Source organism: Telopea speciosissima, chromosome 3 (assembly GCF_018873765.1).
Source record: "Telopea speciosissima isolate NSW1024214 ecotype Mountain lineage chromosome 3, Tspe_v1, whole genome shotgun sequence".
Classification (NCBI taxonomy): domain Eukaryota; kingdom Viridiplantae; phylum Streptophyta; class Magnoliopsida; order Proteales; family Proteaceae; genus Telopea; species Telopea speciosissima.
The window spans coordinates 55,047,949-55,065,612 of record NC_057918.1 but is presented as its reverse complement, the minus strand read 5'-3'; the positions used below and the strand labels follow the sequence as shown (position 1 = coordinate 55,065,612).

At 34.9% G+C, this 17,664-nt stretch overlaps 1 pseudogene; it reads right to left on the bottom strand.

Annotated features, from left to right (window-relative positions):
* Positions 1-1,077: 1,077 nt before the first annotated feature.
* On the bottom strand, positions 1,078-15,874 carry LOC122655305 (annotated as a pseudogene).
* Between the last annotated feature and the right edge of the window lie 1,790 nt (positions 15,875-17,664).

Here is a 17,664-nt window from a genome sequence, read left to right as displayed (position 1 = left end):
ATTAAGTACTGTTTTAACTTTTGAATTTATTAATTTGTATTTAAATATATTGCTAGTTAAAGTTTACAAACTTTGAAATGTTGGAATAAAATGCCACTTACTATATGATATCACTTGTGTAGCTTCCGCACTTTGATAATTGTAAATACTATACAACTTTCGTACGTACTCTGATTCGATTTGTTTTGTGGGATCAGTGATCATGGTACTGCGAAGTGTAGATCCTTGGGGTTAATGTGGAATACTCCGGGGTATTTCAGTCACACGTCCCTAGGTGTAGGGAGCAGGGTGTGACAGTCCCAACCAGATCTGGTGTCATGGGCCCCATCGGGTCTATGAGATTGGGATCGTGACATAATTAATACAAATATATATCGTTTTTTGCTCAATTTCAACAGATTTTATAGAACTATAGAAGAAAGAATGGAAGAAGAATGTACATCAAAGATATCTAGAAGGAACTAGATATCGTAAAAAAGAAAAATAAAGAAAATTAAAGGTAGATTTCCACTCCATATTCGGTAATGCCATCAACAGAGAGGAAATCTAACCCAAGAAAACAACTACTCAAACGCAACTCAATCTAAATTGAGGTCTTTCTTCCAAATCACATCTGAAATCCTCTATGATAAATGGTGGCGGAAACATCCAAGAGTTAGATTCATGAGATTAAGCAATCTTCTTAGCTAAAGAGTCCACAACAGGATTCATCTCACGATAGCAATGGGAGATTCTGCACGTCGACACATCAAGGAATGGTTTGTAAAAAATTCAATTATATCGAAAACACCAAAGGATCGAAAGATTCCTGATGCACTCCACAACAGAAACTAAATGACATTTCCCCCAAAACTTATTTAATCCAAGTTTCTACATAAATCTCAAACCTTCAAAGAACATAAAAATTCAGCAAAGAAATTTGATGAAACACCCACATAAGAGCAAGAACTACTTAGATGCGTGTTAGATGAATTTCAAAAAATTTGTCCAATGCTTGCATGACCTGGATTCCCCAACACATTTCCTTCAATACAATTGTATATAACTACAAGTAATTTTTGTAGAAGTCGCTTTTGATTATGATAAGAGACGTCGAATTTTAATGTCACTGATAGTTTGTTCCTCCATTTTCACTCCATTTAGAAATTCCTTGTACCATTTTGCAAACAATTTTGGTATTCTCTCCAATGTATTGTAGTTCACATAATGAATCCCAAATCGCAAAGAATATCCATTTGACCATTCAAAATTGTCAAATAGAGACCATATAAAGTACCCCTTCACATTAGCTCCATTGCTGCAAATATGATCAGCAAGAGTTGGCAAGGATTAATAAGGGGAAAAGCATTCATGCAATAAACACTAAATATGGGGGAGTGCCTCTTGGCATGGTGGTGGCTGCTAGTGCAGTAGGGTTCTAGCCTAAGACCAATGGAGAAGTCATTGGTTTGACTCCCCTAATTGGATGTTAGACATGTTTATCCCACCTCCCATCCCCCATTGGCCACCCTCTCCTCTCGGAGTTGGGTTGCTACCCTGGTTGCCCTATTGGGCTGTCACCCCTAGTGGCTTATGAGCCTTCAGAACAATCTGACCAAAAAAATAAAAATAAAAATAAAAGGTGGCAATTAGTTAGATTCAAGCTGTGTAGGAAAATATTACTATTAGTGCTTATTAATCTTAATCTCTAAATGATCATACAAATAATTGCCACCTATAAAGATCTAAAAGATATGATCTTGTTTGATTCTAACAACGTACCTCATTGCCTTGGTTAGTGAAGTCAAATAGCTATTTAAAAAGTCTACTCTCTTCGTATCATTGAGAAAGTCCTCGACTGGAGAATCGGGATAGCTTGCATCAGCATACCCTACAAACAAGGTATTGTATTATTATCAGGTTACAAGTATATGCATGTGCACAAAATGCGTACGGTTTGAATTTTGAGTGTACAAAAAAATGCAAGATATCCAAGGGTTTTTACTCTATTATATTGACTAGAAAGCCTTACTTGTTTCTACCTTACTTGGTCTAATACCTGTTTGTGACATGTGAAAGGGTCATAGGGGAATATATATGAAGCATTGGATATGCAAAAAATATTATGGATTAGCCACATGTCAAATTTTAAACTTAAATTTAGTCATATATAAACCCATGTATGTCCATACATGCTTGTACTTTTTAATTGTTTAAGTATTAACATGCAACATAGTCTTGGATTTTCTGAGTTGTAATTTGCCAATTGGCCAACTGGGCAAAAACTTGTCATGTAAGCAAGGAACCCTGATGTCAACTTTTTCACAAAAGTTCTGCCATAATTGACCTACCACATGCTAGGAAATTTGTGTAGACCTGATATTTCTCTGCTTAAAGGAAAGTGGCAATTAAGGGTGTCAATGTTCAGCTGAACCGGTCAGACCTGTCAAAATTGACCGATTCAGCCTGGACCAACTGAGTCCTTATTGGTTTGGTTTCGAGTTGATTTTATGAAACCATTATAAATTAAAATAAAAAAGAGGACTGAACTTGATAAGAAATTGAAACCAGATTGTTAGTAACCCGATAAGAAACAGAAAACACACAAAAAAAAAGATTCCCATTGATTTCCTTATGTATACATATAAAATCAAAATTAGGTCGTACCGAACCCAATAGTAGCCCGATTACAAACCAATAAAAAAATATCAGTAAGAAACTGGACTACAACAGACCAGAATCAAAACTTCTTTAATGGTTTGATCTCAGGTTGACCTAGTACCAGACCCAAACCGATTTATCCCGACGAAAATCAAACCGAGCCGAAGGATTGACACCCTTAATAGCAATCCTCCACCCAGTATCTAGTCTTTTTTTCATATATAAATATGAAATAAAATTTTAGAAACTGAGACATGAAAGAAAAGAGCAAAAAAGCAATAAGCAATTTAAGTGAAGCACAAGTTTTATCAAATTGTGATGCTTAGATCTTATAGTTGTAATTTAATGGAGAGACAAAATTCTAAGATGCTCATTTTCATAGCTACTTTAATTTGGTTATAGAGGTGGAATATTGATGCAATGGTGCAATTAAACAAATCAATTATAAAGATGACCTATATGAATAAGATAAACATAGGCCAACTATTTTAGTATATCATACCATTCTCAGTAACTATCATTGGAGTGTTGTTATATCTTTCTTTGAAGTACATGACCACTTTCTCCATGCTAGAAGGAACCACGTAAAAGTCTGGCATCCCTATCTGAAAAAGGAAAAAACACATCATTAAAGGTACATAATAAATTTATCCAAATGATAAATAAAGAATTATAAAAAAAAATTATGGCATTGACAATAGTAGAAAGGTGCTTCTTTTTGTTTTTTTTTTTCTTCTTTTTCTTCAGGGGATACAATGGACTACTATGATTAGTCAAATCATGAAACTAATATTGAAAAGATTCATCTTCCAAAATATAAAATGTTGGAACCCACATACCCTCCCTAAAAATAAAAAGCGGCAAGTTATGTCCATTAAATCAAAGTAGTGGTTAATCGTCTAGAATGAACTAGCTCATTTGGGATACAATAGGTTTTGAGAATAAAATTATCCTTGATCCTAAAATCCCTTTTATCTTGGATTCTACCAGGAACTTGCATTTAGCTACATGTTAGGGAATCCCGGTTTCCTTCTTGTAATTCCCATGTAATATCTTTGTCGTGGCGGCCTCTCTTCTTTAGGGCCAGGCCAAACTCTCCCTCCTCCTCTCCCTCTTTTTCTCTCTTTCTCCTTCATTCTCTTCCTCTTGGGTTTTGTATTTATTGGACTTCGTTAGATAAATTTAATTTAATTTTTTTTAAATAGGTTAACTGTTCAATTTTCTTATTTTTTTTTCAAAATAAGTTCACCCATTTGACAGCTTAATTTGTTTGAAATAAATATATCCACAACTTAACTTCTCTTTCACTTACCGGCTCTCCAATAAGACGACCATCTCTTTCCACTGTAGGGTTCACAAATGCATCAATTTGTGAAGTCATAGAGTTGCGTCAAGAGAACAGGCAATCTTGTGCATAGAAGGTTGTATAATGATTAAGGCCAATGTAGTCTAATTTATTTTTCAACTTTTCTTTTTGTTCTTGTGAAAATATTGGTAGTAGTGGACCCAATATTTCACGCATTTTAGAAGGATAATCACCATATATTATGGGGTCCAATATCCTGCAAACATAAAACATATGAATATTTCAGAAAATAATTGATGAAAACATAAATCATTTTAAAAAGATGTTTACTAATTTTCATTTTTATTTCTTTCTTGATTTGGTGTGGTCATAGTTGTGTTTTGATTCTCTATTGTCTGACTAACTTGGCCTTCTACCTAGTGGAATCATAATCTTAATCTGGTTGTTTCCCTCTTATCGAAAGACTTATTCAACAAAAAACAAAGAACAACTCAGGCTCAGATTTAGCTATATTCTTAATGTAATATCATCTAAGGTACAATGATTATGTTGGTTATTAAGGTGTCAAAATAAAGATTTGAATCCATATGAGTCTTACCTTATGCAGCGTTAGGGGATTCTAACTAGAACAAAAGGGACATAGGTTACCTAACAGTCCACAATCGTAGACTCTCCAAAGAAATATATTAGTAGTGAGCAGAAGTTGACCCCCAATCCCTTGAACACCTTAACGTGTAGTGATAAATTTACATGAAGAAACCAAAAATTAACAAGACATTATTAGTAGTAATAGTATTTATTTAAGATCATCATCTTATTACATCCATATATAGGTGAGGAATGTAGAATAATTGATAATTAGGCATCTATCTTTAAATACACATGATAAATTATAGATTGATTACCATGCATGGAAGAAATCAACTGCCCGTTTAGCTGCTAAGTGATCTGCTAGGGTATCTCTATATGGTTCATACCACATTGCATGTATAACGATCCCAATCATACCTCCTTGTTTAACCTATGTTTAAGGTAAAATAAATAAATAATAGAAACATGCTTGCATGAGATCCCAATTATAAGCCATATGCATGCAGAGAACACGTAGAAGAAGAAGAAGAGTTTTTATATTACCTGATATTTTCTCCTATAAATGTCTACAGCAGTGGCATGTGATAATATCATATTGTGCGCAACGACATATGGTTCATTTGCTGGGTTCCCATAACGACAATCATTCGAGGGTTTGGTACAATGGTTGGGTGGGATATCCCGGTTATCCCCTATGATATAGCCAAGTTTTGCTACAAGATTTGGCTCATTCATTGTTGCCCAATATTTCACTCTATTACCAAAAGCTTTGAAACATACTTCCGCAAAATATCCAAAATCTTTCCTACATGTGTAAGTAGTGAAATTTTGAAGAAAATATAATAAAATGATAAGAATACAATTACAAAATTGAAAAACAACGTAGTGAAAATAAAATAGACTTACTGTATTTCTGGACTCAACCATGAGCCATATTGATCTTCCAGTTCTTGAGGAATATCAATATGGTGCAATGTAACAAATGGTTGTATCCCTGTTCAAATCCATAAAAATTAAGATAAGAAAAAATTTCTCTAGTTGCAAGTAATTAAAGGGAAATGAAATGAAATTAATTAGAAAAAAAAAAACATTATACTTGTGATTATGTAATTAACTTAAAATATTACTAAGCATGGTACATAAAATTTTCAAGTGTCCGGATTCCTTCTTCTTTTTTTTTTTCCATTTCTTGACCCAGCCCATATAAGTTATGCCCTTAACTCAAATCCAAGGAATCTGGTTGAGAATCAACTAGAATACAATTACCACATTTTTTAATTTTGAGATATATATATTGTTATGTCATTGGTGGTAATGATTAAAAAGGTTCCATTTTATTATTAATTTCAAATCCATTCCTCTCAAGTCACTTCCAAACAAACAGAGCCTAAAAATTTCAATTAAAAATAAATAAATAAGGAATTTTACCTTTTTGTAGGAGAGCATTAATTAGCTTGTTGTAAAATTCAATTCCTGCAGGGTTAACTTCCTCGAATCTACCTTCTGCATTTAGGACAAAATTGAAACATATCAAGTAGTGTCCTTATCAATTTCAATTAATGTCAATAGGATTGACCATAGTAAAACTTACTTGGTAGGATTCTGGACCATGAAATGGAAAATCTATAAGAATTCACTCCAAGGGAATGCATTAACTCCACATCTTCCTGTTTGACAATCAACTTTAAGATTATAGACCCAAGTTCTAGATCTTTACCCAAGTAATAAGATGCAATAAACTTGGTCTTGATTGATACAACAAAACAACTTAAAAATGAATAGTAAGCTTTCAAATATTAGAATCTGGCTATAGTTGAGATTTAACCCTTTTATATAATGCCGGCCCTCATAATAATTTTAGGGACCACATGAGTGTGGATCAGCCATCAGTCCTTAAATAGGTCAAAAATTATGTCCTCTCAAATTGACACTCTTTCGTCCAAAACATTTATTCTAGGTAGCTAGGTTGGATGAGTCAAGATTTTCTTTTGGGGCCGGGTTTGGGCTACGTTGTACTCGATCGTGATTAATTGATATGAAAATGACTTATTATGTTATTTTCAATAGTTGTCTTAGTCCATGTCAAATGAAATGATTACCCTCATGGAAAAAAGAAGTGTTATACTAAAAGGGTTAAAAAGTTAGGTTACAATCTTGTTGTAACCAACCTTGCTGACAACATGATTTTTCCAAAAAAGTATTTGCTTCAAAAGAGCTATACTAGTTTTCCAAAAAATTTTGTTATAATGAAGAACTTAATAAGAAATGAAAGGTATTTGAACACGTACCATGTAGCGGTGGTAGTGATCGGTAGAAACATCTGCATTGCTTCCATCCTTGATACCTCCTATAAGATGAACCAAAGAAAATTGTTTAGACACTAGAGTAATTATTAAATCAATGAGTGATCATTAGTGTCATCTCCACTGTCTTCTCTTGCTACTGATTATCCAAGGTCACGAATGAATAAATCCAGACTTCGTGCCATTGTTAAGAGGTGCTACGAAAATTGTTGTTTTACCCTATGGTTTTGTAGCTAAGTTGGCAATGACCAACACCTCACAATTAAGATGTCATAAATTCAACTCTCCTTCTTGAGCACCTATAAAAAAATATATATACATAGTTATGGACCCAATTAAATTTCATTATTTTGGAATTTGTCCATTCTAAATTTTTATCTTTGTTGGAACTTCCTTGAGAGTGCAGACCATCTATTTTTTTCCTATTTCTTCTCTAAGTCGGTTTGGGGTAACATTCTAGAAAATGTTGGTTTGTTCCTAGAGTTATCCTTTCTATTAACAGAGAATAGAAGTAGATTATGTAATCTTTCAATAGCAAAACCGTCTGTGACACTTTTGGTAAATTGGTTTTTAGTGCAGTGAATCATCATATCTGGTGGGAACAAAATAAGAGGAAGACTTTTTCCTCGTGTTCTATTGAACAAATTTAAGACACCATTACTTTTGAGATAAGAAATAAAATTCTTCACAGATGTGCTATTTACCTGAATACTACAAGAAATAAACATCTTGCGTTGGCTTGGAATCTTCTTCTTGTTTTTTCCCCTACTTTTGATGTATCCTCTATTTTCTTTGTTTCTCCCCTCCCCCCTCCCTCCTTGTTTTATTGTTCTCACATTTGTTAGGTTGTTTTTGTCCCCCTGGATTTTGTTGTATTTGTTTTGATGGTTGTTCAATTTTCTTTTTTTGAGGTCTGTTTCCCTTTCTAGCCTTTGGTTTTTGGATTTTGTCTCTCTTTTCAATAATAAATTATCCTTTCACAAAATAAAATGTTGGTACCAGACATATGTTAATTAGGGTCCCACAATATGCTACAAATAGAGCTAAACTTCATTAATTCTCTAATCTTTCTAGTTGGGAATATCATCGCTAATGCAAAGTGTAATGCCTTAAATTTAATTTATTTGTTCACGATTCATGAAAAGATTTCAAAGTAGTAGTCAATTTTAGTAATTTCAAAAAATAACTCCAGAAGTAGTGGATTGTAGACTGCATCTCAAAAAATTAAGGTCAAAAGTGGAAGTTACCTGGCAAATGAGTAAATACATCCCAATTGTTGAGGCTTTTGTTACCTTCTAAGTAAGCACCTTCAATCTGGAAAGGTATGCATTAAGCAATAAATCAAGACACTTAAGAAGATGGTCAGAGCTTCTGCAAAATGTGCAAGAGATATAGTAGCTTAATAACACCAAAAAGGGAGAAAGAACGCCACCCGGTTGCGCAGCGCATGCCGCACCTGCATTCAGACAGGGTGCACGTAATGACCGCTGCAACCCCTTGGAAAGATGGAAATGACCAGGGGTGTGGTGATCATTTTACGCAGCCCTATGTCTGGGTGCAGGGGCGGCGTGCGCTGTGTGACCGGGTGGCGTTCTCTTTCCTTACAAATTTTTTATCTCATACAGTTCAGATAACATAAATCCATGAAATTTAATGTGAAATAACAAATCGAGAGGACACTAAATAAAAGTTTGTAAAAGTTCTTGTGTCCATTCATGAAACCCTCTATTGAATATGGGTTGACCACCAAATGTGATAATCCGTTTGTTTTTTGTTATTTCGTTCTGTTTTGGTTTGATTCAAGATATTGAGTGTAGAAATCAATATTGAACCCAATCGAGAATAAGAACACATTTTCAAAACCAAAACCAAACCAACTCGGTTCGATATTGGTTTTTATTCGATTTCATTTTTGGTTCCTCGTTAGGTTTATATCCTATTACTTAAACATGTCATCAATAAATAATATAGAATTGAGCCTCCAACTACTAATACAAATTGGCTTGAATACAATGCACAATCCACAAGAAAAATAGAAGGTTCAATTACCTTATTTCGTGAAGAATAAAAAAAAATATAGTTCAAAATTAACAATGTATATTTAATCACTTGGATTCATAAGGATGAATATTAAACAAATGTCCCAATTTGCTTGTGACTTAATGATGTTTTATGCCTTTATCTTAGAAAATTTAGTTTGTTCTTCCCTTTATCATATTTGAACAAGCTGTAACTACTAATACAATTTAGAGTAAATTCAGTTCAATTCTAATCAGATGGTTTTACCCTTGAACTTGAAACCGAACCAAAATTACGAAAAAAAAATCCTTATTTTAAAACCAAAACTAAATTGATTCTTCTTCGATTCGGTTCAAAACCCGGTGTGCCACATAGAAAATTAAAAGTATTAAAAAATGTTTAAAAATAAATATAAGGATGAAAATTTGAGAAAATAATCCCAATATATGGAGGTATATGGTTGCATTTGACTCTAAAATTAGATATGTGGTGAATCAAGAACTTGCCTATATATTACTTCCACGTGGGTGCTATGTGTTGTATGGGCAGCCTTTCCTAAATGTGGTCAAACTACAAAGAACTTTTCTCCTTTTTCTCCTTTGGAATCTAAATCCTCAAAAATATTTTACATTAATTTATATACTAATCCCTTTGTAATACGGTGTCTAGTTAGTTTAAATTATTCTTTCTACATATGTAATCACCCTACAAAGTATAAATAGAAGATATATATATATCAGTAATCTCTAATAAGGCAATAAAGAGTATTATCGACTCTATACTATAGGGGTAAAAACTTTATGACCTAGATTGCAACAACGGTGCAGGAAAACTTTCTCCATTCTCTAATATATAATAATGGACATTATTAGAATTTTTGCAATTTTCCAACTCTCGACGCACTGTAAACCATTAAAATATGCTCATTTTTTTATGAAAATAGACCAATAAATGGTTGTGGTACTTTATAACATGGATCCACCCAACAAATGATAAGAAATTAAATATTATTATTGTATGAAGTAAATCATACCCCAAATCCTTTTCAAGTAAATGTACCATTTGTAGCATTGGTAGCCATACTAATACTCCTCATCAATTTTTGGGACTACGATTTTGAGAGTGGGAATATAAAGGTTAAAAAGGGGTGCATCTGGTTTTCACCAAGTAGTGAACTAAGAAATGTAACCTACTTTCATCAAAAAAAAAAAAAAAAAAAAAAAAAAGAAGAAATGTAACCTTACTTTTTTGCTCTTTGTATTATTCCGAAAAGTTATTTAATGTGGGGTAATTTTGTCATTTAACATGAACAATAACAACTTTTGAAAATGACATAATGATAAATCACTTTCAACTTATTTTGAAAACTTTTTTGATTAAAATAACTTTCAGTAATAAGACAAGAGGCCAAAATGTAACGTTACAATCTTGTTGTAACCAACCTTAGTTACAACAAGATTTTCCTGGTAAAAAATAACTTGAACAACTAATGTGAAAGTAAACTTGACTGCCACCCAACAAAAACACACTTTCATAAAAGAAGAGAAACAAGTTTGTTGGTTGGAGTGTTTCCTTAATTACCTGATAAGTAGACGTTGCAGTTCCAAAAAGAAACGTTAGAGGAAACTGGCTGCGATGCAAGAGGCAACTAGTGAAACAGAACAGTTGAGTAAAACAAATGGTTGCAAAGAATAATTTCATCATCTTGCTAATGCTTTTTTTGAAACTGCGTAACCAAAGGTCTTCTGTTATGTTCTGTCTTGGGCTATCTATTTTTATATAGAAGCAAGTACCCAAGGAGAGTTATGGTTCAAACGGCACTTCATTGCCTTACATTTCAGGAGATTTCATTTGGTGGCATGAAGAAGCAAAAAGCATTCAAGTACTTCTTTCTTCATACAGGAATGCCCCGTGCCTCATGCCTCATGCCACATTATTTTGTGTGACGCATACATGCATGTATTGAACTATTGATCTTCCTTCCTCTTTTCTTTGTCCTTAATTTAGCCTTCGTATTTTTTATGCATTTACAAAATTCTCATGCTATTTTCTACAATTGTATTTAAATTTTTATCTCCCATGCTCATTTTGGTTGCTTGTTAAAACTTCCGAAGTCAACTGTTATCATGCATTAAATCTGATGTCATCTTTTTAATTAATTAAAAAGAAGGCCTATATCAATACAAGCAAAAGATGTTTGACTTTTAATGCAATTGTTCAAAAGTTATTGATAACATAGGTTGAAAGTGTGGTCAACAATTGTCATACCTCATAAAAAATAAAAACACAAGGCTATTAATAGGGTTTGTAATTAATAGTATGAGTATTTTTTTTTGGTAATATTAATAGTATGGGTGTTATTAAACATGAAAAGAGTTTCACTTACCGTTACAACTTTGTCATTTTCTTATTAAAAAAATATATTTTTTAAATAAAATCAAAATGCAGTAAAGTGTTTTAAATTTTAATGTAATAATACTAAAATGTTAAAAGTAAAATGGTTTTACTTTGAACTGATTTGATTCCGTCCAAACCAAAAATGTCCTGACTACAATGGAATTGAATCAAATCAGATTCTATGCTGACCCAAGTATTAAAAAAAAATAAAACCATTTTGTTCTTATCACACCGAATCGATTACATATGTTCGAATTTAAATTGCTATTTCGTTATAGAGATTCAGAGTCAATAGAATATTACACTAAATATTATAAATAGATTTAGAATCCTGGTTGAAATGGAAATCTATTTCATACAAGACCGTGTACTTGAGAGGACCTCGTCACTACGAAATGTGACTGCATTCTTTGGATCATCAATGACTAAGATTCAAGAGAGTCAAAGCTGGTATTCTGGGAATGAGCTAACATTTCGTGAGTGAGAGAGTTACTCAACATGGTCACCACTCCCCGATTGGGAAACATCAAGATAGAGATTGTCTGTGGATGGTCGGATCGAAATTTGGATCCAGTGCCAGTGCCGTTTTAGAAATGTTTTTTATAAAACCTATTTTCACATAAAATAATACATTATATTTAGTTTTAATTGAAAATATTTTATGGTGTTTTGTGGGACCCGATCACATACACAGATGCTCTCGTATGGACATGTCCTATGGAATGGGGTTTGGCAGTACATGTGCACATGCCCTAGTTCCATAATGATGATGTTGATTAGTGGTGGGTTGGTACATAGTAATTAATTATTATGTGAGTGTATAAATGGAATTTGCTAATTAATTAATTGTTTATTTAATTTATTGGATAAGGTGCTATTTTATTTATACATTAATATAAAATAAATAATTAATTAAACATTCCCTATTAGATTCTGCTTCTTCACCAATTGAATGCCCACCAGGTAAACAGGTTCAAGTCAAAGAGGAGAGAGAGAAATAGACATTTCTTTCTGAACTACGTTCGACCTGATCCCCTTCCGGGGTATGTAGGTAGCTTGGCGATGTTACAGTCGAGTTCATCCACCACTTGTTTATACCAAATCTTTTCCACTTTGTTTTTAAACTATGCTTAATCCGATCTCTTTCTAGGGTACACATGTAGCTTGACAATCAATTTTGGTCCACCCGCCCACACCATTATCCATTTTTCCATCCCATATCTACCACACCTCTATTTTTCACTCTCTCTCGTTAGTGTCACTCTTCGTTGGACTTTAATAAGACCTAGTGATACAAAAAAGGATCAAAAGGAGTTACGTCTTCCAACACCAATATCAAAGAGATTTACAATTGGTGACAAAATGACCATGACAACAGGAATAATATTTGAGTTTCTTATCCTTACAATGTTGGTGACATTGTACTCATTCCTGCGACCACCAGTAGTATGGTCATGGACATGTAAAAGAGTGAACAAGTTTGCCACTGGAGCAATTCACATCTAAGATGGAAAGATATAGAAAATCATAAAAGAGGATCCATTATCACTGGTGCAAAGAGGAAGAAAATTGAAAAGATTTGGTGACCCAAGAGGGTGATTTTCTAGTAATTAGGAAGTCCTTACATCAAGTACTGAACACTTCATTAGGTGCTGAAGCAGATGCCATCTCCTAGTTCCATCTAAGTATGATACATTCTGGGCCATCTAAGTATATCCTTGTAATGCGAGGAGAATGACTTATCTATCAACCCATTTCATTTACACTTATAATCATTTTTCCAAGCCCAACCCATCCACCCATTTTCATTTACAATTATAATGCATTTGCCAAGCCCATCCCATCCACCCATTTTTGTTTATGATCCTGATCCATTTCCCAAATCCCATCCCATCCACCCTTACAAAACTACCCAATAAATCATCAATGATCATTGACTATGTTAATTCACATAAACTAAGATCTAAATAAACCAGGGTTTGGATCACTAAATGCGTAGAGAAAGGCAATGGAAGAAGGATCAAATGCCAAGCTTATGGTTACGAGCACATGAACAAAGCACCATGATTTCAACAAGTTTCTCCTCAGAGAACTCCATACCACAAATCCCTGGGAAGAGATGGAACCCCAAAGGAAAACACAGAGAACTAGAAGGGAGGGAGAATTTGGTTTCCACATATGTGGCCTTAGGGTTTTAGTCTGTCTATTTATAAAAGCCTAAAACCTTGAGGCCCCGTTTAGATCCCCATTGGGATTCTCCACGATGAGGGGGGAGGGATAGAGTCGGTCACTTAAGTGATTGCCTCTCTCCCATATGCACGGGTTTGGCTAGTCTGCCCCTTGTGGCCGGTCTGCCCCTTGTGGCCGGTCTGGACCGGGCCTGTGGCCCATATCGATTAACATCTCCCACTCACCCACATAAGGTGCATTAGTTTAACTATGCATTCAAGTTTCTCTCATTCCGTGTTACCCTCCATACAGGAAATGGGACGTGCGACCTAACGAGATAACACAAGGTAGGAGTACTATATCAAGCTTCCATCTAACCAACATAGTACATCACTCGCAAACAATCTCAAAATACCCCAAACAATCTAATTATACCCGATTTAGCACTCTCAATCCCTCATGATGAGCAGTCCTAACCTTCGCATGTAATGTACTCATGACTATGTCGATCACAAATACGATAAGTCGCTCGGGAAATGAGTCACAAAACAAAGGTGTAATGTCAGATGGTTTTCCCTGAGCCCCTCATGTCAATTAAATTATCTCCAACAGATATCCCAATCGTTTTCCTAAGGAGAACGTCAAAGTAGCGTCATTGGATGTCCTCTTTATGACATTGTCTCAGGTAATAAGGGTACTGTGGGATTAATATAATCCACGTGGCTCACACAGTGACGAAGCAAGGATCTATTCAGTCACTCCAACTATCGGTTGGAATAAGTACATACAGTATGATATGTATGCTATGGCATAACTCCTACTGAGGTGGGTATGTCACTCTCAAAAAATCTGAACGCCATACGAATCTTAGTCTAGTCGCTGCGCTAAGCTCCTAACCTGAGTTTCTATCGTAGTCACCCTCATGGTTTCTGTCTGAAACCTTACATCCAACTTTTTACAGGCTACTTAGAAGTGTGGTATCTTCCAAGTTTGACTAAATAAGGTCTCATCTTAGCTCTGACTAAGGCGCCATCAAGCACATATGCTCATGGGCTCATCTTGCTCGCTACCCTCAAGCGCCGAGGTGAATCACCTATGAGTGGGTCGATTCAATGCCTGGTGACATCTTTACAATAATGAATATATACACACAATATTGCTCAAATAAATATACTCGCATTAATAAATGTAAGAATAATACAAATAAATGTTCATCCATAAATGTGTTTCAAAAAATACACATCAAATCCGCCTCAATCTCAGGTTCCTAACATGCACTAGGAAAACATCTCTGGTAATGGGTTTTGTCAAAGGATCAGCCAACATATTTCCAGTGGAGATATGCTGCAGAATGACTTCACCTTGCGTGACCATGTCTCGAATGTGGTGATACCGTATATCAATGTGCTTGGCTCTACCATGAAACTTGAGGTCCTTTCCAAATGTAAGCACTGCCGTGCTGTCACAATGTATAAGCACAACATCGTCCGATGAGAAGAAACACTAAGTCTCTGCAAGAACCTTCTAATCCAAACAGCTTCCTGAATTGCTGCCGAAAATGCGACGTACTCCGACTCCATCGTGGATAGGGCGATGCAGGTCTATTTCTTGCTACTCTAACTAACAGGTCCGCCTCCTAGGACAAATGCATACCCCTGAAGTAGATTTACGCGCGTCTCTATCACTAGTCCAATTAGCATCACTATAGCCTTTCAGTATCAAGTTTGAACCACCGAAGGTAAGCGAGAGGTTTGTAGATATCGAAGGATTCTCTTTATTGCCTGCCAATGAACTGGTCCTGGGTTGCTCTGGTAACGGCTAACCATGCAAACAGCAAAGCATATATCTAGACGCGGGCACATCATCGCATACATTAGACTACCTACTGCTGCCACATAGGGTATTATGGACATTTGGTTTCTCTCTTCATCAATCTTAGGGCATTGGTCTAGGCTTAAAGTGTATGCCTTGTCCATTGGAGTATCTATTAGTTTCAAATTGTTCATATGGAATCGCCCTAGGACTTTCTTTATATAAGTCACTTGTGACAAACTGAGAAGTCTCCTAGTGCGGTCCCCCACAATCTTCACACCCAACACAAAGTTGGCCTCACTCATGTCCTTCATCTCAAAAGTAGGGGACAACCACTCTTTAGTGGCGACAATCATCTCAGCAAGATGTCATCAACTTATAAGAATAGGATAATGAAACCTACCTTGGACCGTTTAACATACATGCAGTGGTCCTCTTCAATCATGTCAAAACCTATAGAGGTAATGGCATGATGGAATCTAATGTACCACTGCCTGGATGATTGCTTAAGGTCATAGATGGAACGTTTGAGACGGCATACTTTGTGCTCTTGTCCCTCCTTCTCAAAACCCATGAGTTGAGCCATAAAAATCTCCTCGTCCAGTTCTTTATTGAGAAAAGCAGTTTTAACGTCCATTTGGTAGAGTTTCAAATCCAACTTTGCGACAACGGCTAGAATGAGGTGAATTGAGGCCATTCTCACCACGGGGGAGAATGTATCATCATAGTCTACACCTTCTCTTTGGGTATATCTTTCGCCACAAGGCGTGTTTTATACTTGTCAATTGAACCATCTACCTTGCGCTTGACCTTCAGGAACCATTTGTTCCCGATGACTTTGTGTCCAGGCGAAAGGTCAACTAAGTCCCAGACTTGGTTCTTACTCATACAACTCAACTCATCTTCCATAGCAGCTTGCCACATTTCCTTAGCTGGAGAGGAGAGTGCCTCACTTATTCAGGTAGGCTCATCCTCATCCCTTGGAACACAGACTAGGACGTCCCCCTCAATCTCAAAACAACAACAATGAACGTGTCCTCACACGCTCCTTCATGCAGAGGGATCTTGACTTTCGGGTTGTGCGCTTTCACTAAGTAGCGCACTCCCACTGGGCTGATGATCACTCTCACTGTTTGAAAGAAATAATAACCGTAAGCGTACGGATCAATCATAGCTACGGGTCGAACTCAGGGAGATGTATGTCACTCTATTTTACTCACTTTAAAGCAATGCAAAGTGAACCAAATTAAAGTATTAAATTAAACTAATTAAACTAACAAAAATTAGCGTATCCTAACTCATAAACATCTAGCGAATTGAATTGGCATCCTAACACACAAGCATCTAACCTATCAATACTAACGTAGATTCGAAGGAATGAATTGCAGCCACACATCACAATTACATAAAAGAAAAACGAAATAGAACTAACTAATTGAAGCTTAAACCGGATTGAAGTTGATGTCACACTTGAAATGACACTACCAAATCTGAAATTAAAACAATAATAATTAGATTAAAATCCTACCACAATGCATAATGATAATAGTAACTAAAAAAAATAAAACACTAAAAGCATTATTGAATTAGAGAGGTAGACAATGAGAATGAAAATAAAAATAATGGAGAATAAAAATTCCTAATAGAATGGAGGGATTAATGGAGATGAGAATACTAATAAAATAAAATTAATAGAAGAAGAAAGAGGTAGAGAATAAGAAGAAGAAATTAGAAACTAGAAGAATTGAGAGGTTAAGAAGAAGAAGAACACAAAAATAAAAATTAGAAATTGATACTCCCTTCTACCAAAGTTGAATTGCATGGATTAATTAGGCTTTGTACGAATGCAGTTGAAGAAGCTTGAACATTTGAATAATCCTACCATGGCTTCCTCTTCCAAGTCTCTAACTCTTCTCACTAGAATTAGAAGCCTAGACTAGAACACTGTAAAAATAAACTAAAATTATTACAACCATATTGAAGACATAAAATTAAAACATGAATCAAAAGCATTACAACTATGGAATTGAAATCATAAAATCAAACTAGAACTTAGAAAGCCAAAAACTAGAAAAAGAGAAGAAGAAATTTCACTAATAATTGAACTAAAAATTGCATAAAAATTGAACTAAAACTGAACTAGAACTAACTAAAAATTAACTAGTTATAACCCAAAGGGCAAGGGGTATTTATAGGGGAAAAAGAGAAGAGGTAGGAGAAATATTCCCTCTTCTCTTCTCTTCTCCATCCTTCTTTACATTACTTGAATCCCAAGAAAAAAGAGAAAAATAAAAACTAAGAAAGATAAAAATCCTAGTTACATAAATCTTCTATTTTTCAAAAAGTAACTTTCTAATTCAAAACTTGTGCTTCCTTTTCTTTGTAGGTGTCTTCTCCAAGCAATGAGATCAAGGCATCTTTGACTTT